A 17,753-nucleotide genomic window follows, 5' to 3' on the forward strand; every position below is an offset into this window, starting at 1 on the left:
TGACCGCTTACAGGTTAGGCAGCAGAACTCACTGACCAATTCTGGGCTTCAGGAGACTACCTACTCCATTTTCAGGCTGGCAGATCCCACAGGAAAGCAGTCTGGATGGGACTGGGAAAGGGAATATGGTCGGGCCGGGATGGAAAGCTAGGACAGAAGAAAGCGTAACACGGGTCGAAAACCCACAGACTTGCACACCGTTCTACTCTCCTTCCGTTTCCTTTGATTTACTTATTTTTTTAATTTTGTGGGCATAGGGGCTTCCCTGGTGGCGCGGTGGTTGAGAATCTGCTGGCCAATGCAAGGGACACGGGTTCGAGCCCTGGTCCCGGAAGACCCCGCATGCCGCGAAGCAACTAGGCCCGGGAGCCACAACTACCGAGCCTGAATTGGCTGCTTGTTTCCCTGTGGTATTTGAAGCAGAAACTGATGAGGAGGTTAATTGGGAACCCCTCCCTTATAAAATTATAAAGGAATTAAAAGTAGCCTGTGCAGATTATGGGCCTTTGGCACCATAGACTCTTACAGTATCGGATACTCGAGCTAATAGATGGATGACTATTTATGATTGGACACAAGTGTGCACCTCCACGGTCTGGGGCCAGTGTCCTGTGCTTTCTCATCCTGAGTCTCCTCGGGGTGGTGCACCATCAGGGCAGCCATGTGATGGCTTGATGGCTGCAACATCCTTTGTTTACTGATATGGCAGGCAATATTGTAGCTCACAGTGCCAAAATTCACAGTAAAAACAAAGAAAAAAAAAAAACCAAACAAACCAAGACAAAAAAACCAAACACTAGTAGCACTTACTGAGCATAAACCTGTGAGGCAGACACTATTATCAACCTCATTTTACTGAGGAGGAATCGGAGGTGTACATAATGTTGTACAGCTCACTGCTCTGTGCAAATGCCCACCCCGGATCCATGATCTGTGCCTTGGAGGAGAAGCGGGAGGCATGGTCACACCGTGAAACAAAGGAGATGCCTCGGAACACGTTCTTAGAAGAGCCGTGGGTACCGCAGACCCCTTGACCTCTCTTCCAGTGCCGCAGGCACCCTGACTCTGGCATGAGCTCTTCCTATCCTTCAAAGGAAGAGCTTGTGCAAGAGTCATCTGTCCCTCAGGAAGCAGCAAACCCATCCTAGAATAACTGGGAGGGATTTGATCCAAGAAAACTGGTTTACGTCAATTCTTGATTCTCACAAAGTGAGAATTCACACTGGGAAATTTATCCTTATTTACTGAGTGCTCTCAAGCCTTTAGCCGCTCCTAGAAAAAGCAGAGTCATACACTTTCCGACCGAGAAGACACAGTAGAGATCATCTAACCCTAGGTCCCTCTACATCAGGGGTCCTTCCCATTTCAGTGCCACGGAGCCCTCCGTAGTCTAGAGAAGCCTGTGGCTCCCTTCTCAAACAAGGGTTTTAAATCTATAAAATAAAATACACTTGATTCCAAAGGAAGCCAACTAATTATACTGAAATACAGTTACTGCAGGAGTTTTAAATGTGATGTAGTAGTAAAGCTGCTTCTCTATTAACACACAAAATAATAGGATCTACTAGTACCACTGATTTTGAAACGGTGATGAATGCAATTGCTGTTTTGGATGCCTGCCACAATTTTCATGTCATGTGAAAAGAGCTATGATTTCTATTGGTAACAAAATCACAGGTATTGCTGCTACTCCTACTACACGTTGTGGCCTGCATTTTTACAACTGAAGGCAATACTCAACCGCCGTTAGAGCTTAGTGACAATGAAGATGTACTCCTTTTCCCATCCAAGTCCATGGTTCCCTTGGAGAACCACGGGGCTCACGTTAGGAACCCCTACTCTGCAGTCTCCTGGTGGCAGCTCGGACATCTTGAGTGACAGAGCACTCAATATCTCCAAGGTGTCCAGTTCCTGGTTCAGTCCCCTTTAATCATTGTGAACTTTAGGGTGAGAGATAAAACTAGAAGCAGTCCCAGTTTTGCTGGCATGTTAGTCATGTGACCAGAGTTATGTGACCAGAGTTAGTTAAATGACCAGAGTCATTTAACCCTGTGGACATCGGTGTCTTCACTGCAAGAATGGGAACAAGATGACAATTACATTAGAAAACATGCAAATGTCTCAGAGCACAAAGAGCACATAGGTGACTTAGCACTATTTTCTTCCCTTTGGTTTCAGTGAGTTGAAACCCACCTTTTTGAAGTTTCCACCTAATTTTGCCCTAGCTCTACTCTATGAAGCCGCACAAGTCATGGCTCCTTACGTACTTGAAGACGGCTCTATCCCGCCCCTCTACTGGCTGTCTCCACGTGGTGATTCTGTTGCTTCTCTGAGTAAAAGAAAAGCTGAGCGTATGGCTGGGAGTTATCTGTGCTGCTGCCCATTCCCAGAGAGACGTGTGAGGGCCCTGCGACAAGTCATCACGTTAGGATCGATTTTTCCTTTGGAAGGCACTTCCTGTAGGATCTGTCCTACCTGTCCTAACTAAGCTGCCGTACTTTTTGTTTAGGTGGTTCACAGGCACGCGGTCAGAGCGCTCTGTGTCTTGCGGTGAAGGATTCCGCAGTCGGCAAGTGACCTGTAAGCGCACGAGAGCCAACGGGACTGTGCAGGCGATGCCTCCGAGAGCATGTGCCCCCAGAGAGAGGCCTCCGGGAAGAAGACCCTGCTCCAGTCACCCGTGTGTTCAAGGGCTCATTGAACCAGGGAACCAGGGAACGCTGACAAATCTAGTGTTTTGAAAGTATGCTCATCTAGTATAATCTTCCAGTCCCCGTGGTCAAACCCCTGTATCAAAACAATGAAATTTAAAAAGAGACTTCCCTGGCAGTCCAGTGGTGAAGACTTTGCCTTCCAGGGCAGGGGGTGCGGGTTGGATCCCTTGTCGGGGACCAAGCTCCCACATGCCTCGCGGCCAAAGAAACCAAAACATAAAACAGAAGGAGTGTTGTAACAAATTCAATAAAGACTTTTAAAATGGTGCACATCCAAAAAATAAAATACACCCATGCATCAGGGCCCCCTCCGCACGGGGGAAGAGGAGAGCCCAACTGCTGCATTGACAGTCATGAAACTCAGCTGCACAGGGACCTTACCACACCGCACACAGGCTGGTTCACGGGGCCTTCTTATCCTCTCAGGGGCCTCTCTGTTGTCATGAACACAGGCTGCAGGGACCAAACGTTCCCCTCGGCCCTTCTGAAAATGTTCGGTAACGTTAGCGCAGGAAGGTATTTCACACTTTCTGCATCTCTGCCCTGCGGTGCAGCAGTTGTTGCTGTTGGGAGTCACTGTGCTAATTCTCTTAGGTCATCTTGCCCTTTAGTTGTTCTGATTAACTCCAAGCGCTACATGGTTACACACTTGTCTACCTGGAAAATGCACAGCCCCAATTCTGTGCAGGGAAGACGCAAAGCAGAGTGTGATACATCTTTCTGGAGCATCAAGTTTATTAACTAGAATTGGAAGAAGCAAGGAGTTCTTGGAACAAGAACTATCCCCCCCACCGCCTCCCCCACCAACCAAGAACTATCCCCCCCACCACCTCCCCCACCAACACGGAAGACAGAAGACTGGGGGAGGGGAGACGTGCCCCAGGAATCACAGTCCAGTCTCTGAAGTTTCACCCAGGTGAGGGTTGAGGGGCGGACCTGCAGCCACGGTGGCCTCTCTCTCAGTCGCCCTGGCTGCTCCGGACCATCCTCTGAGCTGGCCAGGGTCTTGGATACGATGCTTCTGAAGGCCGTGCAGAGAACACACACACACACACACCTTCCACTGGACCGGGTCCCAGGGAGCGCGGCAGCCTGACCTTCCTGCCTCGGTCACCCATGGGGTTCAGATGGGCTTCACTTTATTGTGACGCCTCATGCTGGGCAGTTTGCAACTGCAACAAAGATGCCTTGCAAAGAAGGTCCAGATTCTCCCAGCCACCCCTTGCTTTTTCTGGCTGTGGCCAGAGGGAATGGATGAGGACATACTCTCAGGCTGCGCAGCGCGGGAGGACCTTCCACTGTTGGACACACGCAGGGGGCAGCTGGTTCCCTCTGGGGCTCCAGTCCTGCTGCTGGGGGAGGGGGACGCCCCAGGGCCACACTGGTGGGCTGGGCTGGGGGTGGCAGTCCTCGACTCCAGGCTGGCTGGGGGACAGGCAGGCTCACTGGTCTTCTGCCCTGCCTGCCGGTCTTCCCGCTGTGGCACATTTTCTCCCTGGTGGAGCTGCCCGGTTTCCCGGGTGGACAACTCAGGGCTTGGCAAAGGCTCGAGCTCACCGCCACGGACGTCCCCGGAACACAAGGGCCCTGCAGCTGTGATGGAGGACACCACCGTTGCTTTCCTGGAGCCCACGCTGCCTTCTCCTCCGGCCTGCATGTCGTCCCACACCGAGTCCAGCATACTCGTCACCGTCCCCTCCAGGTCCTCTTCACAGGGTGGCTGGGGTGGCTTCTTCCGGCCCATCGTCACCCATGGGTGCCTCATGAGGTCAGGTAAGGTGCCTCTGTCACTGGGGTTGAGGGCGATCATTTTTCGTAGGAGACTCCGTACCTCTAAAGAAAGGTAGGTTGGGATGGGGTATTGCCCTGTTAAGATCCGCTCCCGCAGCTCCTGCACGTCTTTTCCCACAAAGGGCCGGGACCCGGTTACCATGAAGTAGAGCACTACTCCCAGGCTCCACACGTCCACCGCAGGGCCGCTGTAGCTCTGCCCCAGCAAGAGTTCCGGGGCAGTGTATGGGAGTGTGCCACAGATCGTGTCCAGTGTCCCGCTGGTGTCACATATGTTGCTGAAGCCAAAGTCTGTAAGTTTTAGGTTCATGTTGCCATCGAAGAGGAGGTTCGGTGGCTTCAGGTCCCGGTGCACGACACCCCTCTGGTGGCAGTGTTGCAGAGCGGAGACCAGCTGCTGGAACAGGCCTCGGGCCTGTGCCTCTGGCATACGGCCATGTGTGGTTAAGTAGTCGAACATGTCCCCACCACTGAGGTACTCCATTATCAAGAACATCGCCTCCTCTGTGTCAGTCACCCCCAGCAGTCTGACAATATTGGGGTGATTCAGAGCTTTCATACTGTGCACTTCCCGCAACAGTAGCTTCTGGAAAGTCGAGAAGTTACGATGCCTCTTTTTAATGACCTTCACAGCCACCTGTGTCCCGGTCAGAATGTGCCGGGCCAGCTTCACTTTAGCGAAGCTGCCTTCGCCAATGGTGTGGAGGATCTCATAATCACTAATATGAGCCTCCTTGGCAGCGGAGTTGGCTGTGAGGCCCTGCATCCTTGTGGCCTAACTACACTGACTAGGCAAGGCTAAATAACTATCCCCACTAACAAACAACGCTAACTACGCTAACTGTGCCAACAGCGCTAACTGGTACTAACTACACTAACTATGCTAAAAAACTATAACTATAAAAAAAAATAACTAAAAAAAATCAACAAAATGGCAGGAACAAGGAAAAAACAAGCTAACTGTGGGTCCAAGGCCGTCAGGTCACCAAAAGCAGCTTCCTGGGCTTCAAGGACCAAGAACCTGGGCCCAGCTGGGCTCTTATAGGGCTTCTGTGAAGTACATCACAGTGGTGCACTGTGAGGTCAGAGCAAGAAATGGACCCATCGCAGCTGGGGATAAACCACAGTGGTTTTCTCACTTTTTGAGTTCAAGGCCCCTTTACACTTAGGAAAAAGGATCCCCAAGAAATTTTTCTTTACGTGTGTTATTAGATATTGGTATTCACTTTGTTATAAATTAAAATCGGTTAGGATACTTCAGTGGCCTTTTTATTTCTAGTTTGAAAATGTGTAATAATTTTAAAGACCTCATAACGTCTACACTTGAAACATTCAATTCCTTCCCCTTAAATTCTGGTCTCCAAATAATGTTACAACTTAACTGACTTCACAATACCATACAAAATGTTCTGTTGCCTAAGACACGATAAGGCACGTTATGAAAGTCTATGAAGCTGAGAGAAGATTTGCCAGGAAGGTCATGAGCAGATAGATTTCTCATCAGGAGCCTCGGAGGCCAGATGGCATGGCTCAATGTACTTGAAGTGTTGAAGGAAAGAAACCGTCAACCAAGAATCCTGTATCTAGCAAAACTTTCCTTCGAAAATGAGGGAGAAATCAAGACGTTCTCAGTTAATCAAGAGTTGAGAGAGTTCTTAACCACCAGACCTGCCTTGCCACAGGGAGTTCTTCAGGTTGGAGTCAAGGACCCTGGACAGTAGTAACTCAAAGCCTTAGGAAGAAATAAAGACCTCGGGTAAAAGTAGATAGACGGGTGATGAGAAAAGCTAGTACTCTCGTAACTTTGGCTTGTAGCTCCGCTTTTTGTTTTCTGTTTGATTTAAGAGACTAATATATAAGAAAGCACACACACGTAACAAATCATCACCTCGTTTCTAATACTGTCTTGTTTTTAATTTGGGGAGAAAGTCCGACCGGTCTCTAAGATGAATGAATGTATGTGTCTGACCTCAAGGACTGCATTTGGAAATCACAGTGTCTCCGTCTCCAGTACAAAGGTTAATAACCAAGGTCGGGTCCCTTTGAATGCAGCAGCTCAATAACAAGCTACAAGATAGATGGATCTGAGGCAACAGGGACAAGAGCAGGCTTCAAGAAAAGGAGCAGAGGAACACTAGTAATATGTGCACAGAAGTCTCAGAACCAGTATTCCAAATACCACCTTGAATGCTATTATAATAAAAAAAATACCTGGGAAAAAATGCTTAAGAAATGTGTAGTAGACCCTGTCTTAGTCTGCAGGGCACCAAAAGAGAACACCACAGATGGGGTGCCTTAAACAGCAGAAATTTATGTTCTCCCAGTTCTAGAGGCTACAAGTCCAGAATCAAGGTGCTGTCGGGGTTGGTTTGGGTCAGACTTCTCTTTCTGGCTTGTGGACAGCCACCTTCTAACTACATCCTCACATGGCCTCTTCTCCGTGCACACACACACCCAGTTCTGGGGTCTCTTCCTCTTCTGAGAAGGATACCACTCCTGTCAGATTAAGGCCCCACCCTTATGGCCTCATTTAACCCCTAACCTCCTTAGAGACCCTACCTCCAAATACAGTCACACTGGTGGTTAGAGCTTCAATATATAAATTTTGAGGGGACAGAAACGGGTCCGGAACATTATGCCCTTTGGTCCCCCCAAAATTTACGTCCTTCTCATGGGCAAAATACACTCACCCCATCTCAATATCCCCAGAGGTCTTAACCCATTCCAACACCAATTCCAAGTCCAAAGCCTCATTAAATTTCACCTGATCAGGTATGGGTGAGAAACGGCACATAAAACTAACCATCACAGAACCTATAAAGAAAACTGTAACACACCGTTGAACCATGTAACAGAAAAGCCGAACAGTCCATTTCTTTAAGTGAACTGAAACATGTTACGTAATTCCAACTCAGATTACCGTAGAATTCTTTTTTCGGAACTTAACGATAATTTTGACATTCATGTGGGAGGAATGAGTGAGGACGAGTAAGTTTCAGAAAAGCAAATTACTAGAGGTATAGAAAGACTTTCCTTATCTGATGTCAAAGCATGCCGTAAAGCTATTGTAGTAAAATAGTGCAGCATTAGTACAGGAATAGACGTTGAGTCATGGAATATAATTAGAGTAGAGAAACAGACCCATGTAAAATGAGTTTAACAGGCCATCATAGAGGGAAGAATAGTTCAAACAAAAATAAACAGTATAAAACTACAGAAAGTTGTTTTTTTTTTTTCCGAGACATTAAAGAAGATTTAAATAAATGAAAAGACATCCTATATTTATGGATCAAAAGACTTACTATTATTCAGATGACAGCACTCCCCAGGCTGATCTACAGATTCAACACAATCCCTTTCAAAATCCCACCTTCTCTGCAGAAATTGACAAGCTGATCCTAAAATTCATGTGGAAATATAAAGGACTCAGAATAGCCAGAACAATCTAGAAAAAGAAGAGTTGGAGGGCTCAGACTTCTCAATTTCAAAACTTACTACAAAACTGTGATAATCATGAGAGTGTGGTACTAGCATAGCATAGACACACAGATTGATGCAAAGAGAGTTGCAAGTGTGGCGATAAATCCATGTATCGGTGTCAACTGATTTTCTGCCAAGGTGACAAGACCCTTCAACGGGGAAGGAATAGTCTCCTCAACAAATGGTGCAGGACAACTGAATAGCCACATACAAAAGAATGAGCTTGGATTCCTAGCCTACAACATATACAAAAAATTAAGGCAAAACTTATCAGACACCTAAACTTAAGAGCTAAAACTCTAAAGCTCCTGGAAGAAAGTGTAGCCATAAATCTTCATGCTTTGGATTAGGAGATGGTTTCTTAGACATGACACCAAAACACAAGCTACAACCACAACAAAAATAAATTCGACCACATCAAAATTAAAAACTTTGTTTGCTACAAAGGACATGATCGAGAAAGTGGACAGCCCACAGAGTGGGAGAAAGTATTTTAAAATCATATATATGAAAGGGAACTTGTTTCTAAAACAAAACATACAAAGAACACTCAAACTCAATAATAAAAACGCAAATCAACTAATTAAAATATTGAAAAGGATCTGAATAGACGTTTCTCCCATAAAGACTTACACATGGCCAATGAGAACAGGAAAAGATATTTAGCATCATTAGTCATTGGGGAAATGCTAATCACAAAGAGAGATAGTAGCAAGTGTTGATGAGGACATGCAGAAATTGGAACCTTAATACTTTGCAAACGGGAATGTAAAATGGTCTAGCCACTTTGGAAAACAGTCTGACAGTTCTTCGAAAGGTTCCATGTATGGGTTACCATATGACCCAGTGATTCTACTCCTCGGTATGGACCGAAGAGAAACGAAAACAGGTTCACCCAAAAACTTGTGCGTGAATGTTCACAGCAGCATTGTTTATAAGAACCAAAAAGTGGGAGTAACTCAAATCAAAGCCATAATAAAGCTCCCAAAATTGGAACTAACTGACCGATAGGTAAATGTGGTGTATTTGTACAATGGAATATCATCTGGCCATTAAAAAGAATAGAGTACTAATATGTATTACAAAGGTGATGAACCTTAAAGACATCATGGTCAGGGAGGGAAGAAGGCAGATACAAAAGACCACAGATTGTATGATTCTCTTCATACGAAGTGTCTACACTCGGTAAACCTCTAGAGAAAAAAGTAGCTCAACAGTCAGTTGTGACAGGCCTGAGGGGGAGAGGCCATGGGAGGAATTGGGAGTAGATGCTAAAGGGGACAGGGTTTCTTTGGGGGATGGTGATAATGTCTTAAAGTTGACTGTGCCGATGGTGGCACAACTCTAAAAACCATTCAATTGTATACATTAAACAGCAACTTGTACAGTATGTGAATTATATCACAATAATGTTGTTAGGAAAAAAAAAAAGATTGTATGAGGGAAATTGGTCAACTAATGTAAGAAAAGAAAGCAAAATGAGAGCTCAAACTCTCAGACATCACGTACGTCAGAATAAATTCTGACTTGATTAAAGTGCTCAGTGGAAAAGTAGCTAAACTGGACTAGAACTATCAGGACGGGAAAGACCTTTTCAAGCATAAAACACATTACAAGAAAAATTAATAGGTGCTATGAGTACAGAAAAATTTAAGAACTGCATGTCAAATTTTTTTTTTTTTTTTTTCTGTAACTGAACTCACCTCAACACAGAGCCTTCATTTTTGCTCTGAGCAGGAAAACCCAACCTTGCCCATGGCTTCTGGTTTTAAGCACAGTCACTGCCGAACCTAAGCCTGGTCAATTACAGATGGGCCCTGTCCTTTCCCCTTCTGCCCAGAGGTGGTCGAAGTTTCTGGGGGAAAAGAGGAGGAAAGGAAACTTCTGGCTCTGAAGGAGGGCTGTCTGGTCCTTAGAGCTGGGCTTCCATCCTCCCTCACTTCCCTCGGGGACAGCTGACCCCCTCCCTGTAGCTAGTCCTCAGCAATGCCGCCGCAGCACACGGTTTGGGAACCCCAGCATGCATGAGCTCACGACATTGTGTATACCGCATTGTGCTTTTGTTCCAGTGTCCTGGACGTTGCCTGGGTCGCGCTGTGAGGATGCAGCAGCAGCATCATATAATTTGTCAACACCCCAAGGTTGTTCTGAGTCCAGCTGTGATGACAGGAGATACCGGCCCCGCCCTAGGGCAGCACACAACCTCTGCCACCTCAGTAGTGACTATGATCGCCTGAAAGTGGCATCCTCTGTCCTCCGTACCGCCTCTCACAATGGACAGTTCCTACTAAATTATGATTTCTCATGGTGCCACCCTCGATAGTATGTATTATACCAAAGTACTCATTAACATGCACTATTTATCATTACAAATTATTTGGATGTTCAACATACAGGGACACCGCAAAGAGAAAGGAAAAAGTAGCACTGAGAATAGACAGGTATCTTTCCCTCTATACACAAAGCTGATGGAGCCTCATAATATTTCATTTAGGTTTACAGATTAAATCTGTCACCTAGTGTTTTCAAGGAACTACTTTATTCCTTTGTTTAGACACTGTTTGATTAGGACGTTGGCACAGAATCACGTCCAACGTTATTAGCAGAGAATAAAATTAACTTTTATCTCGTTAAGGGGCTGACACACACACAAAAATGCTTCCCTCGGGCTTCCCTGGTGGCGCAGTGGTTGAGAGTCCGCCTGCCGATGCAGGGGACGCGGGTTCGTGCCCCGGTCCGGGAGGATCCCACATGCCGCGGAGAGGCTGGGCCCGTGAGCCATGGCCGTTGGGCCTGCGCGTCCGGAGCCTGTGCTCCGTGACGGGAGAGGCCACAACAGTGAGAGGCCCGCATACCAAAAAAAAAAAAAAAAAAAAAAAAAAAAAAAAAAAAAAAAAAAAAAAAAAAAAAAAAAGCTTCCCTCTTTTATAGAAGTCTGAGCTGACAGATGATTTAGGGATAGAAGAACTCTGTTTGTGATTTTGCCTGGCGGGGAAGGGGGGCGCCCCAACTCCCACATTGTGCAAGGGTCAAGTGTATAGGGCTTCAAGATGAGCAGTGAGTCTTTCTAGAAAACATTCATGGTGCTGGAATTGAAAGTCCCCTTCACTTGCGACAGGCCTTGGAGTTTCCAAGGTCACTTGATGAACACAAAAATCAACCATTTTACAGTAACTTGTAAGACTGTGTTAGCCTAATGAGGCTGAGCCACACAGAAGATAAGTAATGGGACACCTCAGAGATCTCAACGATGTATGTACTACTTCCTTCTTTCCTTTCCTTTCTTTCCTTCCTTCTGTCCTTTCCTCCTTCTCTCCTTGACTCTTTCCCCTTCCTTCCCTCCCTCCCTCCCTCCCTCCCTTCCTTCTCTAAGGCCTACATAGGTTACAAGCAGTGGGCAGCATTATCGGGACAGTGGAAAAGGTACACCTTTATTTCCAACTCAGATAAATTTTTCTAGGAAATCCCCTCTATTTTCTTGGCAGTTTGAAATACGTTGTAACCTTTAGTAACTCCGCAAGGACACCGAACAAAGTCCACATTTTACAATCTAAACACTAATGTCAGGCTTGGGTCCTCTCTCGTGTACAGGGTGATGAAATCCCAAATATTCTGGGCTTTTACGTAGCAACATTTTGGGATTTTACCATTTTTCCAATATTGTCCTTTATTCTGCCCGAGGTCTAATCCAGGATCCCACATTGTGTTTTGTTGCCTTGCCTCTCTAGCCTCCTCCGATCTGTGATGCTTCCTCAATTTCTTCTTGTCTTTCATAACCTTGACACTTTTGACCATGACACTGGCTACAGGTTTTGTAGAATGTCCCTCAATCCGGGGTTATCTAGTGTTTTCTCAAGATTAGAGCGCGGTTATGCATTATTGCCCTTCTTAATGCAAACTAACAGGGGGAACAATAGGTCACTAAGTCCTATTACTAGTGACTTGATCCTTGGTTCAGGTAGTTTCTGCCAAGTTTCCTGTCTATTAAGTTCCTATTTTTCTCCTTGTAATTAATAAATACTTGTTTGAGAGACAATCCTTTGACACTGTACAAATACTCTGCTTCTTCTTAAAGTACTATCCCTCAATGTTAGCGTCCACTGTGCATTGTGCCTACAACAATTATCCCGAAGTTGTTCTAACCGTGACCTTCTACTTCCTTCGTTCCTTCTACTTCTGCTAATTGGAATCCTCTGGAAGGGAAGAGTTGTCCCTTCTTCCCCATTTATGCACTTTATGGATATCCATATAGACTCCAGGGGATGCATATATACCTAGACATAGTTATAGATATCTGTATCTACATATATATCGAGGGACTGAAATCCAACACTATCATTATTTTGTTGCTCAAAGCATGCTAGCTTTGGCCATTGGGAGGGTTAAAAGGTTGACTGTGTATACCCTGATCCTTGAATATGCGTGCACGCGTGCGCACACACACGCAATTTTTTTTTTTCCTCCCTGTATCTATGCGTTCATACTGAAACCTTGAATGCCATTCCAGCACACAGGGTCATTATTATATAGTCCGTACCTTTTTCCTGTTTGTAAACTTCTGTCTCTGACAGGGAGAAGCCAGGCTTTCGTTATCTGCAATGTATTTTCTTGGTCGTAGTTTCAGAGCTGCTAACACATACCCCTGTGAAAGCAAAACAAGAAATTACCAACTAGAGTACACTATTTGTATAGTATTCTTTTTGTCTACTGCCTTATGGTGTCCAGTGAGAACCCACTTCCAGAGTGACTTAGGTCATCCCCTTCCTTCCCACCCCCTGCAGTGTGGTTCTGTGATTCATTCGTAGAACAGCCATCCTCATTTATCACGGTCTGCACTCCTCCTTGCGTTCTCCCCACCTCCTGGTGACAAATTTTCTAAATCTCGTTTAAAACTTTAAAACAGGATGTTTTTCAGCTCTCATAAACATTTTTTCCTACCACAGAAAATTGGTGTTGCCCTCGGGAAACCAATGTTCTGTTACTTAGCTTCCTTTTAAACGTGATTTGATGATTAGAAGTCTCAGTCCTCTAGCCTACCATGCCCCCTCATCACTCAGCACACATCCCGCGAGGAAAACCAGCCACACATCAGGGGTATTTACAGACCCCGGTTGGTCACACTGGCCTACATGTCAGGTGCTCCGCTGGTTTCCTTCCCTTCCCCTAGGAGGGCCCCGCTGCTGATGCTACCCGAATTTTCAGCCTTGGCCTAGACTTGACAAATGCTCCCAGAGAAGTACACAGTTGGCCATCTCAGCTCATGTAGGAAGGGCTCCCCTCGGTCTGTAATTTTAGTTCTTTGCTTCCATTAAAAAGAGATTTTTTAAAATTTATGTATCTTTTTAAGCTGTTTCAGTGGAAGTAATGGCTTTCTGCCATCTGCTATGTCCTATCTGGTAGCAGAACTGAGAACTTGTTACTGGCTACTAGAAAAACGTTAATGAAGCTCCTCAGTCTGACAAGCAAGACTTCACAATCTGATCTCAACCTACATGTTTGGAAGCATTCACCGATCTCTCAGATCCTGAAATTCTCTGGTTCCCACCATGTTTGCTGAACCACCCTCTTATCTTTCTGGCTGTATGATTTTTTTGCTCGCCTCAACCTAAGCTTTTAGGATATCCCTCCTCTTTCTATATATCAATACTTACTAGTCCGTGATGCATTCCCAGACTAGCCTGGAGTGGTGTCTTGCTTAGTCTAAGTGTTTGAAGCCCTAGTTGTTCCATTACTTTTCTTGTGAATTATTCGCCTCTTCTTGTGATATCTCCTGTTTTGATTTCTCGTATGACTTACCTAATTCTTCAGGCTATTACCACTCTTCTTTCTCAACTCAACTGTAAAGTTTCTAAATGTCAACAACGATGCTCAATTCAGATCTCTATTCCTTATAGTGCCCGGCACACAGAAGAGTCGTCCCTAAAAAGTATCACATCAAATACTGACCTATTTTCATTATCTACATGTTAATCTGAATGACTTTCTAAAGCAAGGCTGCTGCTAGGGGCAGGTATGTTTCTGTGTCTAAGAGCCACCAGTTTCACAGAACCACGTCTCCAGAATCTACATGTCACCCTTCTCACCATCTTGTAGAGTTTTTCATTTTTGTTTCTAATCATATCCCATTTCTGCCTTTGCTCTGTTCTTTAATTCTTCGGTGACAGTGAGAGAGAGTCCCTTCCCATTGTGATTTCTCTTCAGCTACAGACCTGTCTGTCCTGCCGTAGGTATCTACAAAGCCTGCAGTACAATCATCACGCAGAACGACGAATTATTCCCTCGGCCCTTAGTATTCGTTGTCCCATGCCCGAAAACCTGGAAATACAAGGATCCCTGTTCCTCCCTAGGGAAGATGAGGAGAGAGAAGGCCAGAAGGAACCCAGGGATCCTCAACACTGGATTACGGGAGTGGAAGTACAGGAATCTATAGGAAACCCAGCTAATGAGAAGCCAGAACTAGCGTTGGTGTGTGTGTATGTGTGTGTCTCATATGTAAATAGTCACAGCATCAAGGAGTATCACTATTGTTGTATTTTTCAATAGACTTTGTGGGGAAAAAAAGAGAAAAGAAAATCTCACTATGGTTGTTTTAAAAGACCTAGTACAGACCGTTCACCAATTACCTTTTATGTCAAATTATTACACAATACACTGTCTCCTCTGCATACCAATAAATACATAACTTAGCAATTACTGTATGCTGTATTAGATTCTAACAATATATTTATTCACCATGTGCATTGTCTTAAAAATGTATCCTTTGTACAGATCTCCCTCCTGGGCTGACATACAGATCACAGCCATACTGATACCATATACTTTAGTTACCCATTAAACTGGTAAGAGTGACACTGAAAGAAAAAGTATGTATTCTCTTATTACCGGTTTAACGTATACATCATTACTTTTACTGTGGATGGCATCACTCGTACAAAAGGGTTGTATATTAGGACATACCCGTTCAGCTATATCACATAACCAGTGAAAAGGCTGTAAGCCTAAATATGCAATTACATTATTAACGAAAAAAATATGAACTAACAAGATAGCCTGTTGTGTAAAAATAAAGGACCCCACTCCCTGCCCAAAAGCAACAGACCATTATAGACTCAGACTGATTGGGGCGGAAGAACCTGGTCATACGTTGTACAGTCCTTACTCTTCCAAGTCAGTTGCCAGGAGGCAGGAGGTATTCCAGGCTGGAAGTCTTGGAGGAGCAGGTTGCCTAGGTGGTGCTCCAACACTGTCTCGCTGGGTGGACAAGCCTATTGTATTCTGAGGTTCAGTATCAGGGACCATCTGCTAACAGATGCAAGCTTCACCCTCTACTCCAGCCTTTCTCAGTATAAAGGGAGTATTTTGGTTCTCTACCTGCTCACTCTTTTGCTTTATCGGTTGGTTCAGAACTTGAATGGAGAAGAGGGCTGCTCTTTATTTGACTTTCTCAAAGGCTCCAGTATGCTCAGTAAAGTTTCAACCCATGCTGGGATGGAAGGAACGGAACAGTGCCGACTAAATGTGGCATAATGTGACACATATGACATAATGCTTGTTCAGAGGTATCCTTTGTTTTCATGGTTGGAGACAGAGAAAACTAATTAAGTGGCTGAATTTGGACAGGAATCCAGGCCTCTTAACTCTCCATCAAGCCAACAGTCCACTTTTTTCTCACTATACAATACTATGTAGACAACAGGGAAAAAAGTTTTTTCCTAAGCCACGGAGACTTACGTTTGGCAATGCACCAAAATCATGATCTGATGTTAGATCTCAAAGCTGGAAGGAAGGTTTTGGTTTTTGGCTCTTTAGTTTTTGAAATGGCAAGTTACCTTTATAGGTCGGGACGGTACCCAACTTCCCTTTTTTAACGTGTCTCTCCAAAGGCCGAGCTATTGCCACACGCTGCACTTTACAAGAATGAAGATGCCGTGTGCAGGTGGTACCAAGATCAATCTCCCCCTGCTTTGGTTTATAGTACTTCTGGTGCATGGCGAGGCTGTCTGACTATTTCAGAAGGACGAGAATCCGACCTGAAACATATAAATTTGAAACATACCTTCACAGGTTCTTTTATTTCTAAGTTTTTCAATGCAGTAGTAAAATTTTCCAGACTTTTTTTTTTTACTTGAAAAGTCTAAGAAGATATTAAAATGGTGATTGTTGATAAGCTCCTTGAAAGAGATTACTGAATTCCTTTATGTCCTATCCAGTGAGTAAATATAAGAAAAATAAATGTCAGAGATCCTAGTTTTCGAAACATCTTTAAAGTGGATCCTCAGTTAACTGGCTCTTACATAAATACCATCTTCAAATCACTGAATGTTTTCCTAACCCGGAAGGAAATCTCAGGTTAAAGATTTAATGAATCTGAAAACAATTTTAACTCTATCGCCTGGGTCCACTTTGTCAAAATCCTTCTTCATCCTATTAAGGACTCTAATAAACGATTTGGGCATGCTCTCTTCTTGTTGAAGTCACGCTGTCTTTCTGCTCACCATTAAGTAATCAATTAAGGAAAGAATTTAACGTCTAAACTCTGGCCTTTAGACATACATCATATTCAGAGTATTGATGTGGGTCGGAGTCATATGGTACCCCAGCCACCCTGGGCATTATGTAACATTATGTGGCAGAGGTGGTACTGCAGACGCTGAGGTTGTCTGGTGGGGTGGTGAGACCACGGACTCAGACCGATCAGACTCCCTGGGTCCAAATGCTGCCTCTGTCATTCACCAGATTTATCATGTGGGATAACTTACCCTGTCTATGCTCCAGTTTCCTTAGATATCAAATAGGACAAGAATACCATCTACCTCACCGGGCGGTTGGAAGGACTGACACATGCACGCATGTACAGCATACGCATGAGTGTTCAGTACACAGTAAGGGTGATATGTTAGCTCTACAGATGACTACACGTCTTCAAAATGGCTTTTTTTCTCTGGGACACTATGGACTGTTCCACTCACTGCATCACTTGTTTAAACCATCCTGTATTAATCAATATTTTCTGTTTATGTCCATAAGCTCCAAAAACCAAAACTCATTGAATCCCTTCTCCAGTCACGACATGACCTCTCCGACTTGTTAACTCTGCTGGCCAATGCAAGGGACACGGGTTCGAGCCCTGGTCTCGGAAGACCCCACATGCCGCGAAGCAACTAGGCCCGTGAGCCACAACTACCGAGCCTGAGCGTCTAGAGCCCATGCTCCGCAACAAAAGGGGCGCGATAGTGAGAGGCCCCCGCTTGCCCCAACTTGAGAAAGCCCTCGCACAGAAACGAAGACCCAACACAGCCAAAAACAAATAAACTTAAAAAGAAATTTTGTGGGCATACAATGTCCCCGTCAGCCGCTGCTACACTGGCGTATATCATCCGCCTGGCGCCACAGCATTTCAGTTTGCGACCCTGGATAGGAGCCGACAAAGCAGAACTGCTTAACCCGCGGTAGCTGGCGGCTGAGCACCGAGCAACTGCGAACCAGGGATAAGTGAGACGTCGTTGGGCCCCGCGTCCTCCAACATGGCGGGGCGGCCACTCTGTGGGCTCCGTTCCCCGAGACCCCAGCTCGCTTCCAAGCCCCGGCGGTCGCCACACCGGCCGTTTCTTACCCGCAGGTCCAATTCTGACAGACTCCAGATCCTCACGCTCCCGGCTCTAGGGGTCAGCTCCACAACTCCTCCGCACCCGCAGCTTCTGCAACGCCACCGCGCTGACCTCAGTCCACGCAACCGGCGGGGCGGGGCGCGGCGGCGCTAACGCACGC

General features: G+C 45.5%; 2 pseudogenes; both read right to left on the reverse strand.

The window, feature by feature from the left end:
• The window catches only part of LOC131760789 (serine/threonine-protein kinase MARK2 pseudogene), a 25,652-nt pseudogene extending 17,798 nt beyond the window's left edge, over positions 1 to 7,854 (reverse strand).
• Positions 3,423 to 17,734, reverse strand: LOC136794753 (serine/threonine-protein kinase MARK2 pseudogene; annotated as a pseudogene).
• Between the last annotated feature and the right edge of the window lie 19 nt (positions 17,735 to 17,753).

The sequence above is a fragment of the Kogia breviceps genome, chromosome 8, assembly GCF_026419965.1.
Source record: "Kogia breviceps isolate mKogBre1 chromosome 8, mKogBre1 haplotype 1, whole genome shotgun sequence".
In the NCBI taxonomy this organism is placed as follows: Eukaryota; Metazoa; Chordata; class Mammalia; order Artiodactyla; family Physeteridae; genus Kogia; species Kogia breviceps.